Raw genomic sequence first — 18,071 nt, forward strand, 5'->3', positions numbered from 1 at the left:
TTTTAAATCCAAATCTTCGCATAGTACTCTCTCTGCTTAGATTTCTGTGCCCCTCCCTCACCAAAACTCGTATTACTTGCTCTTCATCTTCCACTTCCACTTGCCTATGTACCCTACACCTCACTATGTGCACTTATCTAAACATGCATTGTCTTTTCATATTTATTCATTTATTTATCCAACAAATATTTTATTTATTTTAGAAACTATTTCTATCGACCTATTTCTTTTTTCTGTTTAAGAGGCTGTTGGAAGAATAGCTTAAGACCACTCAGTGGTTGTTCCTACTCATTCAGTGTCCTGAGCAGTGGAAGCTTCAGCCTCATCTTCAATAGTGGGCTGAGGACTCCAGCCTCCAATAGAGAACTGCACAAGGGCAGCTGTGTGCCTTCAGATCATCCGGCAACCTCAGGTTGAGTAGCAGTAAATTCAGCAGCTGAAGCAGTCCATTCACTCTGAAATTACTCCTAGGTTCTAGCCCTTTCAGCAGCAGCCTGCTCTTCAATTCAATCTTAACATGATTTCTCTAGAAGTAGAGATCAGGCATGACCTCCCATGCGTAGTCACGGGAGATGGTGCCCCACATGCGCAGAACTACCTGGGCCAGCATCTACCACATCAGACCCACTGAGTGAGCTCCCTTGATGTTGCAAAGGATGTCAGTGTCCTCATGGCACAGAGGAGAGTCTGTGTTACACAGAGCAATGGTTTGCAGGTTAACATAGAACGCCTTGTGAGAGGCTGGTGATCAGTCCTGGGATTAGTAATGTCCAGAAGTCACTGCTCCAGAAAAGCTGCCTGGATCTGGTTAGTAACATTCCAGGAACGAAGAGGCCAGTGATAGGAGTGTCTCCGGCGACAGTACAAACTTCACTGTCATGCTTCAGCACAGCCTGCTGGCCAGAATTCCTGGAGGATATGACACTGATATCAGCAGGATTTTCAATGGCAACAACGGCATGAGCTACCAGCAATAGCTTCTCCCACCCGGATCCTCTTCAGCTTCGTGATGCAGATGCCAGCACTTTCGTAGATGTACTGTTGCATTTGGAAGTCAAGGTTGGTACCACCTAAGAGAGTTTCTGCAACGAAGGATTTGAGGACATCGTCATCCTTCATTCGGAGGACATTGAGGGCTCCAGACATTGTGAAAGTGTTTTTTTAAGTTATGATAGGAACACAGAACGATGCTATATGGAGCCTCTCTAGGTATCATGGAAAGGCCAGCAAATATTTATTCGATGTCAGCTATGAGTCAGGCCCTGTGCTCAGTGCCAGGACAGATAAAATGAGACAGATCCCGACCCTGTCTTTGTGGAAGATGGAGTCTAGCCTTCATATTGTCACACGTACTATTCTGCCGTGCAGATAAACCCTTTCCATCTGGAAAATGGCTATTCATAAATAGGAGAGCTTATGTTTTCTTCCCACATACCAGTGGATAGATACAAAGGAATGAGAGCAAGAAATTATAAATATATGGGAAAATAGAAAATATGTTTTAAAAGATAATTGACTGTATAAAACAAAAAAAAATAATGATACATTTGGAGGGTTATAATATATGCACAAAATGTATGAGAATCATAGCACAAAGGACAGAAGGGGAGAATGGAAGTATACTTGTTGTGAGGTTCTTATACATGAAATGGTATAATATTATTTGATGGCAGACAGTGATAGGGGAAGCTGTGATAGGAACCCAGGTCCCTGGATTCCCAGGCCACGGTGATTTCTGCTATATCCTGTGGTCAGTCAGGCTCTGCCCAGATGGGATAGGAGAGAGGAGTAACAATATTTCAGAGCTGCCTGAGGCTACACTAAGGGAAGCTGGACTTAGGGTGGAGGGAAGACACACTGAAGTTCCATGTGCTCAGTGGGTCCCTGGTGTTCCTGGTGGATCCAGTGCAGGAAATGCAAGCAGAAATAGAAGGTCCCCTGGCTTCTCCCTGGGTTTTCTTCCTCCCATCCCCAACTAGTGGCTGGGCCAAGAGGCTGGCGTTAAAGCCCATCCCCCACTGGCAGTTTTACAGAGCTCCCTCCTCACAACCCCCCACTAATGTGGTTAAATCATTGTCAGAGGCACAAGGTCAGTCACCAGCTGGCTGCCCCACACAGAGGAGGCCAGTGGTGGTGTCAGGGACTGGGGAGTCTATGGGAGTCTGTCTCTATCTTCCATCTCCACAGTCCCAGATCCCATACTCCCCAGCCCTGGGCACCCCAGCTGTACTCTAAAGGGCTCTTAGCCCAAGTGATGCTGAGAAGTAATCTCAGCTCTGGTGGCAAGCTGGCCCAGGGATGGCTCAAGGGCTATGGGGTCAGACAGGTTTGGGGTTGAATCCTGGCTGCCTACCAGCTGTGTCCACCAAGGCAAATTACTGAACGCTCTGAGCCTCAGTTTCTTCACCTGTCCAGTGGGGCAAATAATAAGTTCTACCTCTCAGGAATATTGTAAGGATGCAATAACAGAAGGACTGTGCACTGGCAGCACTTGGTAGGCTCTCAGTAATTGTCCATTTTCTTTCTCTTCCCTTGGGCCCCAGGGAGCTGTCTTGAAAGTTCTACACTAAGCTGCTGGGTCTCAGTGTCCTATAGGCCAGTAGCCCCCAACCTTTTTGGCACCAGGGACCAGTGTTCCTATGAGAATCTAATGCCTGATGCTCTTAGGTGGAGCTGAGGCGGTGATGCTAGTGCTGGGGAGCGGCTGCAAATACAAATGAAGCTTTGCTCACTCACCGGCCATTCACGTCCTGCTGTGCAGCCCGGTTCCTAACAGGCCAGGGACCTGTATTGGTCCTCAGTCCAGGGAGTTGGGGACCCCTGCTATAGGTAGACAAAATAGCCTAGAAATGAGAGCATAGAAACATGATATATTTTAGCTTTTAAGACAGAAAACTGGAAAGTAGCTTAAATTTTGAAGGATTAATCACTTAGACTAGTCACAATTTACAAAGGCCCACCCCGTGCCTCCCTCTCAGTCCCCACAGCCATTTTGATTCAATTATTGTCCCCATTTGTAGATGGGAAAACTGAGAGGCAAGTGGTTCAGTGAGTTGCTCAAGGTCACAAAGTGTGAGAGGTGGTATCTACTGTCAGTTTAGATCTGGTCATGGAACAAGGATTTGCCCTCTTGGAGACGCAATTAGTTTGGTAGGGGAGAGTTACCATGGCTAACGGCAGGCTCTGGCTGCCTCCATCTCCCACCCCACCCTCCAGAATGTGGGGCACTTCTTCCCTAACTCATCGCCCCACCTGAAATACTCATGCTGAATAGCCCCGTCCTTCTCACCTTTCAAGACTAACAAGAATATAACCCGCTTTGGGACGTCTTCTCTGACTTTACCTCCCCTGGAAATTTTCTCCTCTTCCACCCTGACTTCTATGCCGCTCGCTCCCAGGTACTTGCCTCCCAAGCAATGGGGTTCCTTACCTGCCTGTTTAGCATCTTCTCTCTCTGGATGGAAGGCTGGGTGATGAACCCCTGGACGGTGGAATTCATGCATGGTTGGCCTCAGTTCCAGCCTCTATCCTCAGGCCGCCCTCCTCCTTCTTCTCTCTCACCCAGTGCAGGATGGACCGTCCACAGGCTCCAAGAAACACAAATATAACCCTTTAGCACTATGAATTGAAGTGTTAAAAAGCACATACTCCACTTCTAGGACATTTTCCTAAAGACATAATAAAAAGCATGTATGTATAAAAATGTTCATCTTAGTGTTATTTATAAAGGGTAAAAATTGGACATAACTTAAATATCCAACAAGGAATTTTTGGTTAAACATATTGTAATGCTATACCTGAATACTTAGAATATATGTAGCAATTAAAATGATGAAGTAGATCTATATTTCATTGGTACCAAAAAATGCTCATGATACATTAAGTGTCAAAAGAATGTTATAGGACAAAAAATGTAGAGTGGTTTCCCTCTCTCTCTCTCTCTCTCTCTCTTCATATATGTAGGTGTGTATGTGGAGGGGTTACAGATAGATATAGATGGATAGAAATATAATATCTACCAAATGTTAACAGTATTATCTCTGGGTAGTGAGATTAATGGGTGATTTATAATATTTTTCTAATCTATACTTTTCTGCAGTGAGTTACTTGGGGGATTGAAGAAACAAGGAAAACTTTTATTTTAAATTTGAGTACCACAGGTTGGGCTCCAGGGGACTCTTTGAAAACCAAATAAGACCAGGTGAGACTAGGGACGCGGTAGGCAGCAGGAGCAGTGTAGCTGGCTCCAGCTCACCTCTAGTCAAGTCCAAACCAGGATAAATGACATCGGGTTTGGTTCTTGGCCTGGGTCGGGCACTCAATCTCTAGGCGAGACCTTGTCAGGCCAGGTGATTGTCCCACCCAGCCTGCACCTGCTCCATTAATCTTCGCAGTCCCTACCAGACCGACAGAGCCCACTCTGTCTGTTGACCTAAGAGGAGGGTGCCAAGGGCCCAGGGAGGGGCTCCTGTTCCATACCTGCCGTTGCTCGGCAGCTGGGGCCCAAGCCCTGAAAGGGGGCCAGATTTGTCAAAACTGATGAATGAGGAGCTATTCTGCCACCACCGCCCCACCTCCCCTGGCCCACACTGTTCCTTGGAGCATTAGTCCCGTAGGCAAGACAGCTAATAAAGTCCAATCTGCAGTACCACAAGCTTTCTCATTTAAATCTCCCCTAAGCCCAAGAACATAGCAAGTCAGATACCAGCTTTTTTATAGGTGAGAAATTGGAAGCAATTAACATAGCAGTTCAAATGACAAGGTAGAGCTATATTTCACTGAGATTGAAAGATATTTGTAATATATTAAGTGAAATAAGCATAGTATGACAAAAGTAGAGTATAATTTTCGCCATATAACGTATCTTCCGAAGGATAGCCACCGATTGTTAACAGTGACTGCACTGATACTCGAACCAGGTCTTAGGGCTCAAATCCTATGCTCATTTCACTGTATTGCCTCTGGGTTCCAAGGTTCTTCCTTCCTTCAAACCTTCACCTCCTCCAGGTGGCCTCCTGGCACTCCTCTCCCAATCTTGCTTGGACCACCTCAGTCTTTCAAGAAACCCTCTCCTCTTATAAGTCCTGAGGCTGGGAGCTGTGCCCACTGCAGGAAGTTTGCGTTCACCCTGATATCTATACTACTGAGAGCCCCCAGATGGTACCCTGGGGTCTCTGCACTCACCTCAGTAGATGAGGCCTTCCTCCTTTCCACCCTCTGGCATCATTCTGTTGGCACCAAGTCTAACACCCAAGTCTCTCACGTGCCATTCAAAGAAAAGGCCCACAGTCCCCACTTAGATTCCATTTATTCTTCTTTTCCATGCGGTTCCACTGAGCTTGGATGACTGGCTCCCCAGGCTGTAGATGACAGGGGCAGCGAGCTAGAAATGGGTGGCAGCTGTCAGAACCAGGCAACCTAGAGTAGCCTAGGCCAGGACAGTGAAGAGAAGAGCTCAGTTCCCACAGCGGTCAGGAGCCATGTGATGGAGGGGTGGGCATATCTCAGGAACTCCAGGAATGCACGGAACTGACCCCCGCTGGCGCTGGTGGAGACTCCTGAATCATGAAGACAGGCAGGCGTGGAAGCTAGCACTGGATGAGCTTTAACTATTTGCCACACATTTTACGTTTAGCATGTGCTCTGTGTAAGGAGCAATATTTTAAAGAAAGTAGGTTAGTTTGCTAGGGCTGCCGTAACAAATTGCCACAAACTGGGTGGCAAAAACAACAGAAATTCATTCTTTCACAATTCTGGAGGCCAGAGGTCTTAAATCAAGGTGTCAGTAGGGCCACAGTCCCTCTGAAGGCTCTAGGGGAGACTCCTCCCTTGCCTCTGTGGATCCTGGCTTGCAATTACATAATGCCGATCTCTGCCTCTGTCTTCATACAGCCTTTGTCTCTGTCTCAATATCTGTTTCTTCTTCTCTTATAAGGACTTGTCATTGGATTTAGAGCCCACCTAATCCAGGATGATCTCATCTCATCTTCAGCTTCATAACTTACATCTGCAAAGACCCTTTTTCCAAATAAGGTCACAAATAAGGTCCAAATCAGGTTCCCGGTGGATATATCTTTTTTTTTATTTGTTTTTTGTTTTTTGTTTTGGAGTGGGGTGGCTATTCAACCTACTACAGAGAGTTTCTTATCTAAAATAGTTACAATTTTTAAAAAGTACTGCTTTCATATTTAACCAAATAAACCAGTTTCTCGTAAATGTTTTTATATGGAAAAGTTCATTTTATGGGCAGGTCAGGTGCTGGAGTCTGAATCTGCTTTGAATGCTCAGAGTGCCCACCACAGTTCAGGGCACATGGGAGAAGCCTATCCAATCCCGGGCGACAGAATGGAACAGTTTCCTTTATATGCCTTCTTTAAACCCCACGTGGTACAAAAAGAAACTGGAGAAGAAAGAGGAAAGGTCATTACCTTTGAGTGGAGAGGTAGGAGTTCAAACCTCTCTCTGCTCCTTGCTCACTAATATCTTAGCCACTGAGCACCTGTACCACACCCTTGCCTTGCCAAGCTTTCAGCACAAACGTTCCCTGTCAAAGCCACGCCTGCCATCCCACCGAAGGCATTTTAGAAAATTGAAGTATCACTGTTTTCATTAATCAAAGCTTTTAAATGATAACATTTTTCTCTAATTAAAAAATTTAAATGAGCTCAGTGCAAAAAAACTAAATTTAGAAATGTGAGAAAATCCTGCACTCACACTGTCTAGTCAATAAATCAGCTGATGTCTTTCCAGATTTTTTCCTAAGCATAAATATGCATATATCTTTTGTGTAAATAATTTCATATTGTACTTCTAAGAGAATATTTATCCTTTTTTATTCAGGATTTCTAGATATTTCGTAGTGGAGTGGTTTGCAAGTTGCCTCAGCTGCCATCTTGCTTAAAATCAATTTTTTCCCCTGAGCAATACATTGTGAACATTTTCCCATGTCAACAAGCATTATTTTACAACACAATATTCAGTGGGATATATTAGTTCCATTGATTATATATATTAATCTAATATATATATATATTAGAGGTCAAGTTTTAAAAATTAAATTTATTGGGATAACATTGGTTAATGACATTATGTAATTTTCAGATGACAAGATTATAATTCAACATCTCTGTACTCTGTTGTGTGCTTATCACCTGCAGTCTAGTCTCCTTTCCATCATGTATTTCATCTTCTTTACCCCCTTTGTCCTCCCCCCACCCCCTTCCCCTCTGATAACCACTGTTCTGTTGTCTGTATCTATGAGTTTGTTATTTGTTTTGTTGTTTATTTGTTACTTTTTGTTTTATATTCTACATATGAGTGAAATCATACATGTCCTTTTCTGTCTGACGTATTTCACTTAGCATGATACTCTCCAGGTTCACCCATGTTGTCACAAATGGCAATATTTCATCTTTTTATAGCTGAGTAGTATTCCATTATGTGTATGGGTGTGTGAGTGTATCACATCTTCTTTATCCAATCATCCATCAATGGACAATTAGGTTGCTTCCATGGCTATTGTAAATAATACTGCAATGAATAGAAGGGTACATATCTCCTTACGAATAAGTTTTTTCATATTTTGGGTAAACACCCAGAAGAGGCATTGCTGAATCATATGGTAGTTCTATTTTTAAAATTTTGAGGCGCCTTTATGCTGTTTTCCATAGAGACTGCACTAATTTACATTCTCACCAACAGTATATGAGTGTTCCCTTTTCTCCACATGCTCTCTAACACTTGTTATTCTTGTCTTTTTGATAATAGTCATTCTAACAGGTGTGACATGATCTCTCATTGTAGTTTTGATTTATTTGCATTTCCCTAATAACTAGTGACGTTGAACATCTTTCCGCATGTCTGTTGGCTATCTGTATGTCTTCCTTGGAAAAGTATCTCTTCAGGTACTCTGCCCATTTTTAAATTTTTGTTGTTGTTGTTGTTGAGTTGTGCGAGTTCTTTATATATTTTGAATATTAGTTCCTTATTGGAGGTATCGTTTGCAAATATCTTCTCCTATTTGGTTGGTTAGCTTTTTGTTTTGTCGATGGTTTCTAAAATGGATCATTTTTAAAAATAATTGAAGTAATATATGAACATGCTAAAAATTTTTAAAGTGCAGAAAGACAATAATGATGTCAATGGCAATAGCTAACATTTACTGATGGTCTCATGCAATCTCCTACCTTTATATATCATTCTCTTGTATATAATGTTTACTTATTGTATACTGTAGATCCTATGTTTAATTATTGTAACTATCCTATGAGAGAGGTACTATAATTATTCCTATTTCACAAATGACATTGAGACTTAAAGAGGTTGCCTAAGGTCACCAAGCTGGTAGGTGACAGATCTATGCTCTAACCCAGGGAGCCTGACTCCTATGCTGTGCTCTTGATCACTATAATCTACTAAAGAAGTAAGCAGCTCTCTCACCCCCATGGAAAGCTCTGCAGAGGAGACACCTGAACTGTAGCCTAAAAGATTAGGCTATGAAGTGTGGGCTGGAAAGGACAGAGAGGTGACAGGAAGGCTCCAGGCAGGGACCTCTGTGTGTCTGGGGCAACAGTGCAGTCAAGAGCTGATGGAGAGAGTAGGGAGGGAGAGGCCAAAGCAGGTTCCACAGACATTGCAGAGACAGAATCCACAGGCCAAGGTGAGGACAGCACCTGGGTTTCCAGCTTGGACAGATGGGTGGCTAGTGGTGCCATCTGCAGATGTGGGGCATCAGGAGGGAGGTGTGGGCTGGGTCATAGGGGAGAGACCACACTCCACTGGGGATGTACTTTTGAATCTGACCTGTCCCATCTTGTGACTGTCTTGTGACTGTCTCTCTTTTCTCATCACTTACACAGGGCCTGGCACACAGGTAACTCCCTCCAGTTTCATGTTGCTCCAGATGAGATGCCCATTGCCCCCTTGTGGGGTCTGAGGATTCCCATCTATTTGCCCTGTTCCTGAAGAAGTATGGGAACACCTCTCTTCTTCCCTCCCCCCTCCCACCACCGGCGTTGATTGTTCTTAGAAGGGGAAGTGGCTGGGAAGAGGTCTGACTGCTGCTAAACACGCACCTCTTTCTTACTTATCCTACCCTCTCCTCTGGGCCCGGGGAACACTCTGGGCCTGGCAACAGAGCCACTGGACGAGAAGGTGACTGATAAGGGGTCTAAAGAGTAGGGGGCAGCCTGGCCCCCACATTCCTTCAGTTTCATTCCATTGAAAACACCACTGTACTTGGATGGGAGACCACCTAGGAAGATCAGGTGCTGTAGGCATAAAAACAAACAAACAAACAAAAAACCAAAACAACAACAAAAAACACCACCACTACCACTGAACACCTACCATGTATCAAGGGACATGGCAGTGTACATGGCCCTTGCTTTCAAGCAATGACCTAGGCCCAGGTAGCTAAGAGTCATAAAAGGGGAATAAATTCAGTATTGTTTTGTGTGTGGAGCAGGGTGTGGGGAGTGTAGGCTGAGAAGCTGGGTCACTCACCTTTGGACCCTGCTCTGCCACTAACTCTGTATGACCTTGAACCAGTCTTTTCCCCTCTCTGGGCTTCAGTTTCCATGGCTGTAAAGCCAAGGGTCAGGACTCAGGGCTCCCCGAGGCCATTTCTAGCCAGGGCATGAGCAATTCTGTTCCCTTACAGCCAAAGGTCAGGACTCAGGGCTCCCCGAGGCCGTTTCTAGCCAGGGCATGAGCAATTCTGTTCCCGGATCCTGAGTCCTTTTTAGCTGCTGCTGGCTTTTTGCTCTTACTTTTAAAAAGCAATGAGTGAGAAGAAGCTGGGGAGGGGGTGGGGTGTATGAGGACTGTAAAGAAATTCCCAGACTGGTCTGTTGCTTTTTTTGTGTGCACAGAGGAACTGGGAACTGCTGGGGGAGGGTGGAGGGGAAGGACAGGGATAGAGTGAGGAGGGGAAGAGGAGGGTGCCTGAAGGAGACAGAAGAATGAAATAAAGGCAAATCCAACAAAAGGAAGTGAAAAGTGAATGACAAGTTTGAGGCTGCAGGCCCAAGGCTGGCCAGGCCTTTAGGGCAAAGAATGGAGACAAACGAGCTGGATTTTCATGCTTGGTGGACGGTGAATGAAGAGCATCTTTTAAAACCCTATCAGGAACTCTTTGGATTGTCATTAGATCTGGAGAGGGGAAAAAGACAGAGGGGGGAGACTGCTGAATTTGGCTCCCTGGTTGTGAAAAGATCCTGATTCTCTGCTGGCGGCTGGGGGCTCCGGGCCCTCTCCCTGCCTGAGCCAGGCACGCCTGGGCCCCTCAAAGGTTTCGGTAAATTATTTATTATTTTGAGGGCCCTTGAAATTCAGTGGTGGGCTCCCCTTGCTTTCCGTGGGTGACACCACACTGGAGCAAGGAGATGGAGGGAGGGTTGGGATTGGCACCAACAGTTTTTTGGCTCGTTGTAGGGTGACCAACCATCTGGGTTTGCCTGGGACTGAGGACTTACAGTGCTAAAAGTGGAGAGTCCTGAACAAACCAGAATGGTTGGTCATCAGACTTTAGGATGGGGCTGGTAGGGAGGGCAGGGAAGGGAACTGACTTGCCCAAGGTCAGTCTTGCCGTGGAGTCAGGGCTGGTTTGGTTTTGGTGTTGGCCTTGGTCCTGGCCTCCAGCCAGCTGCCTGGCTCACTTGCTTAGGCTGGGAGAGAGTAGAATCCCAGATGGGAGGTTTGTTTGTTTGTATATTTTTGTAAAAGACGACTGGAAGATTTGAATATGACTGGATATTAGATCATGTTACAGAATTATTAATTTCATTAGATATAAAAAAGGCTTGGTTGTTGTGTTTTAAAAAATGTACTGTCATTTAGAAATGGACACTGAAGTATTTACAAGTGAGATGACAGATATCTGGGATGTCTTTAAAAATATTCTGCACAAAAATCTAAAAGTGTGTGTGGAGGGTTGGGGTGGATGGGATTGGGGATAACAGAGGAAACAAGGTTGGCCATGAATTTGATGGTTGTGGAAACATTATTCTAGCCTCTCTACTTTGTGTGTGTTTGAAAGTGTCCAAAACCAAAACTTAGAAAAAGGAAAAGAAGAGCACATTCGTGGGGTAATGTAGCAGTGATTAAGAGTACTGGCTCTAGGTTAAGTTAAGAGTGCCTGGGTTCAGACCAACTCCGCCTGTTAATGGGTAATTTGTAAACATGTTCGTAATTGCTCTCACCCTCAGTGTGTGGGAACAAATATTCTGATCTCATAGGTTGACAGTAAGCATTAGGACTGTTCATAGACATACTAAACACGTGCTGAGATTTAGGGGGAGAATATGCCATTTTAACCCAGGAGAACCCTTCGGAGATTTAATCCTGGGTGTGCGGGTGATTTCCTGGAATACACCTGTCCTGGAGGGTTCAGCTATCAGGACTCAGACTTCACTATACAAGGAACCAAGATGAGCTCCCTCCCTTTCCTTGCCCTCAGCCTTCATGAGAGCCCCTGCCTGCCCCTCTCTTCTCAATCTTATATGTTTGGCATAGTTTAGTTTTCTCCCCACCTCCTCCAGGAGGTCTCGGTACTATATTTGTGCCTTCACATCTTCATTTGACCAATTTTCCTCTGGTCTCTGTTAGTTAACCACAAACTAACTACAAGAGGGCAGGTTTTAATCTCCTTCTGGGGTCTCCCTCACAGGCTGAGTACAAAGAGGAATGAAAATATGCTAGTTCACATGAGGACAAAGAGGAATGAAAATATGCTAGCACACACACTCAGACACACACACATACAGAAGCATGTGCACATGCATGCGCACACTACACACGCTAACTTCAGGCAGGTATATCAGCACCTGAGCAGGGATGTAAGCAGCAGAGGCTGAGGGTCATCAGCACCTGGAGACAGGCTCACTGCTGAGGTCTGTGTTCTTAGACTTCAGTGCCAGGTGGAGAGTAGTGACAAGGCACTTACCTCCAAGCCACGAGATTGCACTAAGAGACCTGGATGCCGGAGGCCAAGAGCTGACCTCCTGCCAGATCGTGGATGCTGCTGGTGGTGCAGTGGTAACTGCAGTGGAAACAATGAAAGCCTCCATTTATTCTGCGCCTGGCACAGGTGCTGATCAGGTACCTGCCTTGTGCTATTTCATTTCATCCTAACAATTACTCTATGAGAGAGGTGTCATTGTATCCTTTTATAGTTAGGAAACTGAGATTCAGAGACATTAAGTCACTGGCTAAAGGTCACACAGCTGGGAAGGGGCAGAACTTGGATTTGAACCTGGAGTGAGCACCTTCAGAGTCAATGCTTTTGGCTGCTATATACTATTATGCAATTTATGCTGAGCGAAAAAGGATACAGGGGAATTATTTATGGTTGAAATTGTATAATGTCTGGATTTGCTTCAAAATAATCCATGGAGGTGGTTCAGAAGGAAGTGGGCACGTGGGGAAATAGAATTAGCTCTGAGGTGATAATTGTTGAATCTGGGTGATGAATACCTGAAAATTCATTATGCTCTTCTATTTTATAAAATTTCTATAAAAGTTTTACTTGTTCTGGGTTCTACCTTGGTTATATCATCACTGGGCGATTTTGAACATGTTGCTGATCCTCTATATGCCTCGGTTTCTTTGCTAAGCCTTGCCCCATCTGTTTCCAACTCATTATAGGATTGCAATACTGCTCAATCTATGCCCTGGGAATAAAGAATGTGACAGTTCCTGGATCTTTCAAGGCACAAGTCTTCCTATTTCTAAGGACAGCCACACCCTTCTAACTAAAGATCATTTCTTGTCTCCCACTCTCCAGAAAGAAAAAGTCTGTCAGAGCTGCCTGTGTGTTTGGTCTGTGTCTGAACTCCTGGAATAGAAAATATAAGTGTGTGTGGTGGGGGGATGTGCAGTGCCCTGCTCACTCCACCTGTGTGGGTCGACTCTGCTTTTCCAAGTCGCCACCTGTTCATTCCTTGTTCAAAAGGAGTCGTGGGGCCCCAGGCAGAAGGGTGGAGCCCAGACCCTGGGGGAGGCAAATGAGGCTCTGGGCCTCCCAAACACTGGGGATGATAAATGGGGTCCGAGTCTTTCAGGCTTCATTATAGAGTCGCCATGGGTTTGCCCAAACCATGGCAACCGATTCAAGCAATGATTAACCTAATAAAGCAGAGGCAAAGGGGAAAAAGATGCATTCAAGACCCCAAGTCAGGCCCTGGTTCTCTAGAGGCAGTAAATTTCCCTTCAGTGGGTACAGTGTCCAGGCCCCAGACATTCTAAATCTCTGCCTCCAGGAGTGGGGGTAGGGAGGCCTGTGAAACAGTAAATGGGTGTCAAAGATCAGCTGGGGTGGCTCAAATGCTCACTTAGTGGTCCCCACTCCTGGACCCTTCTTGGAAGTCAACCCAGCTCTGGGGAACAGGGATATATCTGCTTTAACTCCAGGAGTTAAATCACTTGGGCTTTCTTATTTTGAACCCTGGTTAGATGACCCTGGGGATGTATTTGTGTGTGTGCATGCATGCACATGTGTATCTGTCTGTCTCTGGGGTATACAAAGCTGTCATCAAAGATTCTGCTGCCGCTGATATGATGGGCAGTCTCTCAGATGGCCCCCATCAATCCATGCCTACTGGTATTTATGCCCTTGGCTATGGGTTGGATTTAGTAATTTCTTTCTAGAGAATACAATATGGCAAAGGTGATAGAATGTCACTTTTAAAATTAGATTCCAACAAGCCTGTGGCTTCTGTCTTGGGTATCCTCCCACTTTTGTTCGCTTGCACTGAAGAAAGCCAGTTGCTATGTTGTGAGCTGCCCTATGAAGATGCCCACACCGCAGAGAACTGAGGAAGGCTTCTGGCCCAAAATCACTGAGGAACTCAGGCCCTCAGTCCAATGGCCCTTGAAGAATTGAGTTCTGCCAACAGTCACTTGAATGATCTTGGAGGTGGGTCCACCTCCAGTCAAGCCACCAGGTGAGACCACATACTTGCCTAACACCCTGACTGCTGCCCTGAGACACTTAGAGCCAGAGGCACTCAGCTAAGCCACATCTGGATTCTCGATGTGCAGAAGACTCACATAATGAATGTTTCTTGTTTTAATAATTAAGTTTTTTTTGTAATTTGTTATGCATCAATAGATAACTAATACAACAGAGGTTAGGATAGCATAGCCTTAGTTTGTCTCCGTAGTTAATAGGCTTTAAGCTTAGGCAAATCCTGTCACTCTTTCCTGGTTAATGTGAGAAAGTTAGTCCTGGCCCAGGCCTCCTTTGCTCATCATCTGTAGGAATAAGATGTAGAAATAAGATGGAGATGAGGTGGTCACTATAAAGAGTTCTGCTTCAAATTGCTGAAGTTTATGGACATATCTGTCATCTCATTTGAATCCTCTTAAAACCCTATGAGATAGGTGTGGTTTTCTCCATTTTTATAGAGATGGGGAATCCAAGGCTTGGAGAGGCTAAGTAACTTGCCCAAGGTGATAAAATTAGGAAATTCTGGAGTTGAGATAGATGTCAAGCCCCATACTCACCGGCACCTGACTATTAGCATCGTTACTAGTCATCTCAGAAACAATGACACTGTTGTGATAGCCCAGTCTCACTTAGTCAGATGGGGCCTCTTCTAAAATAGACCCATAGACAGCCAAGGACAGGTTATTTTGGTGCCGAGGAGGGTATGAGGAAGGAAGAATAATGTGTCTCTATATAAATTATTCATTCATTCAACAAATATTCATTGGCCTTTATGGGGTAGCCAGTCTGGAAAAGGATAGAAATTTGTTAACAAACAATTGCAATGCCTTTTATTCATTTAGTCATTTTACTCACTCATTAATTTATTCTAAAAACATGTGGCATATGGTTGAGAATGGGCACTCACAGAAGACATTAAGATGGACTAAGTTCCTGCCCTTGAGAGGATCTTATGGACCAAAGAAGGGTGCAGAGGAACAAAACTTCATTACTATACTACCTGGAAAGTGTAAGGACATTCATTTGCACAGGATATTATGGGAGCAGGAGCAAGGATGGAAGAATAGTTCAGAGAAAGCTTCTTTGGAAGAGGGGATGTTCATATTAGAGATTTGGGGAAGGGAAAAGGGAAAGAGGGATTGGGCAGAGAGAACAGAGAGAGGAAAAAGCATGGAAGGGGTACCTGAGTGTGTGTAAAAGGAAGACTTCAAGTAGGTCAGTAATTCAGGAGGGTAAACGTCAAGGCAAGCAAGGCGTGTGAAAAAGATGCTGGTGCAGCAGGATTCCAGTCCTAAGCACAAGTGATTCGTGATGATAAAAACAAATGATAGCATGTACAAACCAACTTAGTCCTGACAAAAATCCTGTAGTGGAGACTGCTCATTTCCCATCAGAATCCATTCTTCTTTTCTTCCTAGGCACATAGTCCCTCTTCTGGTTAGGTGAGGGCCATTTGACCATGTTCTTTCTTTGGAACATAAGCAGAAGTGAAATGTGCTACTTCTGAGTCTAAGCTTTAAGACTGTGGATGAGGCTCCCCAATTTCCCCTTCCCACTGTCTGGGGCCCATGGCAATGCAACCTCGACCATGTGGACAGCAAAGACCCTGAGTGATGTCATGGAGCAGAGCTACCCACCTACGTGGAATGCTCATCTTAGATTGAATTATTGATGGGGCTGTTACAGTATCCTGGCTTTACTCTAACCTAAACCTGAAATGATAATGTCTTTTTGCCCACTTTACAGATGAAAAAATTGAGAGAAAGGTTAAGACATTTGTTCTTAGTCATACTGATAGCGAACCAGCTGGGATTTGAACCCAGATTCATATCACTTCACAGCTCATATTATACCATCTTCCCCTACTAGAACATGGACTTTGTCCCAGCAATGATTGGAAAACATTTGAAGATTTTAAATTGGAGAGGGACGATGTCACATTTGCATATTAGACGGAAACTCTGGCTGCAGCATGGAGGGTATAGTGAAGAATGTTGTGATTGGAAGTATGGAGGTCAGTTAGGTAGTCTCTCCATGTGGGGAATGAGAGTCTGAATTAGGGCAGTGGTCATAAGGAGGTAAAGGAGAGGTGAACTTTAAGAAATAGTGAGAAGGGCAAATCAGCAGGACTAAAGGGTTAATTGGATTTGGGTAGTGAGAGAGAAGAGTCAAGATGAACCCTAGATTTCTAGTATGGATGCCTAGGTGATGCTACTTAGTGTGATCAAGCACAGGAGGCAACATTAGTTTGGGGTTAGGGAAATGGAATTTCATTTTGGACACGTCTTATTTTGGATGCCCAAAGGACATCTGGACATATAATCCTAGAGCTCAGGTAAGGTATATCTAAACAGGGGAGGGTCGCCAGGAATGGGTGGATGGCCCTTGCCTTTGTGCCAGTTTGCCCTGCACAGGGTTGCATAAGAATTTCAAATTCATATAAAAGCACTTCCTCCTCCACCACCAGGAAAACAAAACAAAACAAAACAAAACAAAACACAACAAACAAACAAAAAACCCTGGGAGAATTAGAAGAATTTGAGGCAAATGAAGGTGCTAATATAATAATTACCATTTATGGTGATTTAACTGCACTAAAAAGAACCACATTTAATTATCCCAATTAAATGGCTACTACTTATTGTCCCAACTTCACAGGTGAGGAAAATGGGCCTTAGAGAGGTAAAGGGGTTTAAATGAAAACCAGAGAGAAAAGGGTCTTGTTGGAGTCATACGGCCAGTCAGGAGCAACAGAGTCCATGCTTTCACCACCCAAGGAAACCTAACAGTCTTCTGGGTCTACATGCCCACAAGGGCCTCGCTAGGGACTCCAGCCTGAAAATGCGGTTAGAGGGAGTTGATAGGTGATTTCACATATTGAGAACATCACGTTCCCAGGCAAATCAATCGCTTTAAACCTACGCAGTCATTTCAGCACCACGGTCAGGGGCACGACGCTGTCTTTCAAGACCTCGGTACCCAACCGGGTTAGCCAGGCAGGCGCCCTCTCCTTTACCTGACTTGGCCCTCTAGTCACAGAAGCCGAGGGGGCAGACAGGAGCCTGGAGCCTCGCCAGGGGCCAAGAGGGCGGGCAGCCCAAGAGCTGGCTTTACAAGAACCTGAGGACCTGACTCGAGCCTAAGCACAAACAACTATAGACTGACTCAGCACAGAGGAAAGAGCTCTAAACTGATAGTTTAGAGCCAGGGTCACAGTCCTAGCTTGCTTCGATAATTCACTGAGTGATTGAGGGCCTTGGGCAAGTTACCTACTTCCAAGACTTTGAGTCTCTGTTTCCACAGGTGTGACCATTCTGCCTTGCTATAAGAAGATACCTATGAAGTGTCCAGCCTCAAGTCTCCCACTGTCTGTTCTTAGGTCTTTGAAGGCATAGCAGACAGGTAAGGTTAAGGAGTGTCTCCCCACTACTTTTCTTGAACACTGTCTACAAGTATTTTTTAAAGGGAGAAAGGGGAAAAGGAACACAGCAGAGAATATTAATTACATGAATGTAAAAATGTAATTATAATATACCCGGAGCTTATGCTGTGCCACGTTCTTAGCTGAATTTACCCGACACTCACCCTACCCTGTCCCCTGTGCCAGGTCTTGAAGGGTCTTTTCAACCACTTCTGGTGGCATGGGGTGTGCTGGGGGGGCTGTAACTCCATACACCTCAAGCAGGGCCTTCTCTTAGGTGCCTAGAAATCCAGTGAAAGAGTATTAGGGACTCCTTCCAACTTCTGTGAATTAGCTTAAGCGAGGCTCAGAGACTTGTCTAAGGTCACACAACCAGGCAGAGTGGCGGGTAGGGGAGAGGAGGGGCAGAGTGCGCCTGTGGGGTCGCGTGCGCCCAGGCTCCCTGCCTTTGTGCCAGCTCAGTGGCCTTCTTGGCTCCCAGACATTAGCATTCCAATGGCTCCTAGACGCTTTGTCCTCAGACCACTGCCGGCTTGGGGGTGGGATGAGATGGGGGCAGGGCACCATAAATCTACCTGCTTGTGTGTGCGTATGGGGGTGTGTGGGTGAGATGGGGGTGGTGCAAGATTCATGTGCTGTTTTTCTGGAAGCCAGGCTTGGGCTCAGACAAAGGCAGAAGAAGGGAAAGAATTGTTCCACCCG

At 45.1% G+C, this 18,071-nt stretch overlaps 1 pseudogene; it reads right to left on the bottom strand.

Annotated features, from left to right (window-relative positions):
• Nucleotides 1–261: 261 nt before the first annotated feature.
• Nucleotides 262–1,146, bottom strand: LOC120609717 (40S ribosomal protein SA-like; annotated as a pseudogene).
• Nucleotides 1,147–18,071: the final 16,925 nt, after the last annotated feature.

The sequence above is a fragment of the Pteropus medius genome, unplaced genomic scaffold (assembly GCF_902729225.1).
Source record: "Pteropus medius unplaced genomic scaffold, Ma_sr-lr_union100, whole genome shotgun sequence".
NCBI lineage: Eukaryota > Metazoa > Chordata > Mammalia > Chiroptera > Pteropodidae > Pteropus > Pteropus medius.